Genomic DNA, 3766 nt, shown 5'->3' with positions numbered 1-3766 from the left:
GAGTGTGGAGCTCCTGTCAAAACAAGCTATCGTGAGAATGCAGGGCCTGGCTGTTGGAGTGTGCAGGGAGGAAAAAAAGGCAACCCATAAAACCAGCACAGGGAACAACAGCTCGCAAAAGAATTCAATGAAATTGTCAGTTTGTGTGTCGATTATAAAATGTGCACGAATAGCCCATATATTTTTTATGTTGCCTGCTTGTAAACTGTGCAAATTAATGTGTTAGTGGTTCATTTTCAGCTAATTTTAAGACTCAAGTTACTAAACCGGTATGAATTAAGACCCTTTTTTTAATTGTAAAGAAAACACAGATGTTTTCAAGTGATCCACATTTATTTATAATATAAAAGACAAAATACTTGTTTGCAGAAGTCAGTTTTGACAAGAAAGAAAAAACTATCTGATGCAGCAGTTACAGCCTGGAGTCTTTAGTTGTGTTTCACATATGCACGCCTGATCATCGTTGACTGCCATCGACGGGCTTAAACACTCCCCTTCAGTAACCAGCTGAGTCTTCCTCCATGTTTATATACAGTCTATGGTCCTGTTAAACTCCCCTCATCTGCTTTTAGTTTGTTGTGTGTTCCCAAAACATGATAAAACATGTTAGAAAGACGTGAAACAAATTCCCTATTTTCCCATGAACCAAAGAACTAACTCAAACTTAGAAAAAAAAGATTACACACCCATCCCATGACTCTCTCAGATCACTTTGTGTATTTTGACACAGATCCAAATCCAGATGCTGATTTGAAAAGAAAAACTTTTCAAAACATTGTATTATTAAAAACGCCGGATTAGAGGATTGAGCAGACTCTGTGGAGGTATGCAATCTTACAGGTATATCACGTGTGAGAGAGATTTTCAGCTAAGCACAGCCTGCTGTAAGTGTTTCTAGCTCTTTATATGAAATGTTAGTTGTCAGAATTAGATCAGACAAACTAACAGAGAGGTAAAAGGCTTTTATATCAGAATATGTTTTCTATCTGAAGCACTCTGCAGAGCTGGTGATGCTCGGGCTGAAGTGCTCTCAGGCGCTCTTTCTATTACTCGAGGTTATTTGTGCTCTTCTATTTTGGATGCGACCTATTTCAGAGCAATGTGTGTGTGTGTGTGTGTGTGTGTGTGTGTGTGTGTGTTTGTGTGTGTGTGTTTGTGTGTGTGTGTGTGTGTGTGTGTGTGTTTGTGCAGTCCTTTCGCCCCCACAGAAACACTCAGGTTACTATGCTGCAGTAATTACGCTCCCTGCTTTTAGCTGTCATAACACTAAATGTTTGGGTTCAGGGAAAACAGAGCATGCTGTCACAGGGAACAAAAACCGCTCACCAGACATAGTAACCCGTGTTTAACTGCAGCGGCCGGCTGGACGCCAATATAGAAGCGTCTGTCAGCGGGATGGAGAGTGGGCATCGGTCCACTCACGCCAGACAATAAAAGGAGAAGGAGGACATATATTTATACATGTATGTGGAGACCAAGAAGGTGGAGAAAGACAAGGAAGGCCGACTCACAGTCTCAGAAAAACGCTTTTTAATTTCTTTATCATTTTAGATTTTGCGAGGAAGACAAGCAGGCAAACACAACACGAGAGCAGATAAAAACAAAGAGAAATCCAGACATGGCGAGACAAAAGAAAGAGTGGAGAGCTAACAGTAGCGAAGAGTCCAGTCCAGCTGGATCTCTTTTTCATCTAGGCTATCGAGTCAGGTCTGCTGAGGTGTTATTACTTTGTCTGGAAAGACTGGTCTCTTTGCAGATGATGGATGATTTTTGGGAGGATTTTGGTTCTGACCCAGCTTTAAAACAGCGACAGTGCATCCCGCCTGTGCATATTCTTATCCCAAAATAAAACACCTTCTTCTCGCCTTTTATTTATACAAACCAGTTTCTTCTTTGCTGAAAAACAAATGATTTAGAGAAATGGGACGTAAAGCTTCTGCAGCTCCTGTAAGATATTAACTAACCTAACCAAATATTTCTGTTCCTAATCCTAATAAATAATAATTAAGCTTGACTGCCAATTCTGATCGGGATGTTTTCTTTTAAGGAACGATTAACAAGGGGGGTTGACAAGGCGCTGGGTGTTGTGTGTTGTGCCCTCATTAAAGACAGGACAATGAATAGAGTGGGAAATTAGAGAGAGAGAGAGAGAGTGGGGAATGACATGCAGGAAAGAGGCACACAGGCTGGATTCGAACCCTGGCCCACCTACTTCAAAGACTACAGCCTCTGTACATGGGGTGCGCAAATTAACCACTTGTCCATCGTCGCCCCATTTTTTCAAAGTTGCATTGATAGTAGCACTAGATGTCATGCTGTCTACGAGGGGAAACTGGAAGCAGGTGCGATGCAATTCTACAATTCACTTACCAGACGCTTTTATCCAAAGCGACATACATCAGAGAGTAAGAACAACACAAGCAAGGATCTAGAAAAAAGGGAACAATGTCAGTAAGAGCAAACGATCAGCTTTGAGTCTGATTGGACACACAGGTGCTGACAGGAAGTGACCAGAGGCAAAGCACAACATTGAGGGCAGTTCTTGAGAGCTCTAATCAGTATAGAAACCATCTTATAAGTCGTCGTTATCAAACAAAAACCATCGTCATTACCATCATCATCATCAATAATATGGAGACCATCATCATTAAGTTAGTAGGTATTCATGAAAGAGCTGGGTCTTTAGCTTTTTCTTAAAGGTGCAGAGGGACTCTGCAGATCACATGGATATCTCTCTAATGCTCGCGTGCTGTTAGGACACTGTTAAGAGCTATATCTCCTGATATATAACAAAAACTATTGACAACAGCAACAAATAAACCTATTAGTTAATGTCTTTATCTTTTTGATATCATGTTAAGTGCCTTTAAAAGGAAAGGACCACCCTCACTCTTTCCAACATTACCCACCTCCCCAGTGAACCTCTTCTCTACAGAAACACAAACCTCCTTTGTTTACTTCCAATTAAGGCTAACCGCTATTGCTAATAACACCATTACCCGCGGGGCTGCTAAGAGCCAGAGAAATTGATTTGGAGTTTTATCATCATGATTGCTTTAATGAGAGTTTTTATAATCAACTAATGAGGCTCGCTGAAATTAGTGCTCTAATAATTCAAATGATCTTTTGGCTGCTGCTATGCATCTTTCCAATCATGAATTCATTAATCTAAACGCAGTCTGATCACATGATGCATCTTATTTTATACTCCAGGTGTTTGCACATGTGCAGTGAAGTATCACAGCACCCTGAGTCGGGACGCTCTCTGACGTTAGATCGCACAAACTTTCTGTGTTTTTTTTGTGCTGTGACTTTGGTAGAGTGGGAGTTTTGAAGGTTTGCAGCTCGTCCCCCGGGGTGCAGAGAGAGAGAGAGAGAGAGAAAGGTATTCAACACAAGAAGAATCTAAAGACTGTCACATATCCGGTCCGAGCGCTGAGCTGTTATCCACCTCCGCTCAACACCACATAACTCGGATTCTTTTGCTCTGCCGCCTCTGAGGTCTCTGATAAAGTAGGAAGGAAAAGCGGTTCTTTAAAGTGAGGCGTTTGAGACACTTGTGTAGGAAGCTTGTGTTTATATTTAAATCGACCCGATGCTGTGTCTTCAAGAAAGCGGTTAAAAGAGATTCAACTTGAGAAGATGGGGAGAGGTGAAGAAGGGCATTGTTCATATAGGAGGCTGTGCAGTGTTTGACAGTAAAAGAGTTGAAACTCTCTGGATACAGTGTGGGGTTTTTTCAGGTATGTGAAAATGGTTCAAGATT

The sequence above is a fragment of the Labrus mixtus genome, chromosome 18 (genome assembly GCF_963584025.1).
Source record: "Labrus mixtus chromosome 18, fLabMix1.1, whole genome shotgun sequence".
NCBI classification, from domain to species: domain Eukaryota; kingdom Metazoa; phylum Chordata; class Actinopteri; order Labriformes; family Labridae; genus Labrus; species Labrus mixtus.
Note: the sequence above shows the minus strand (reverse complement) of the source record.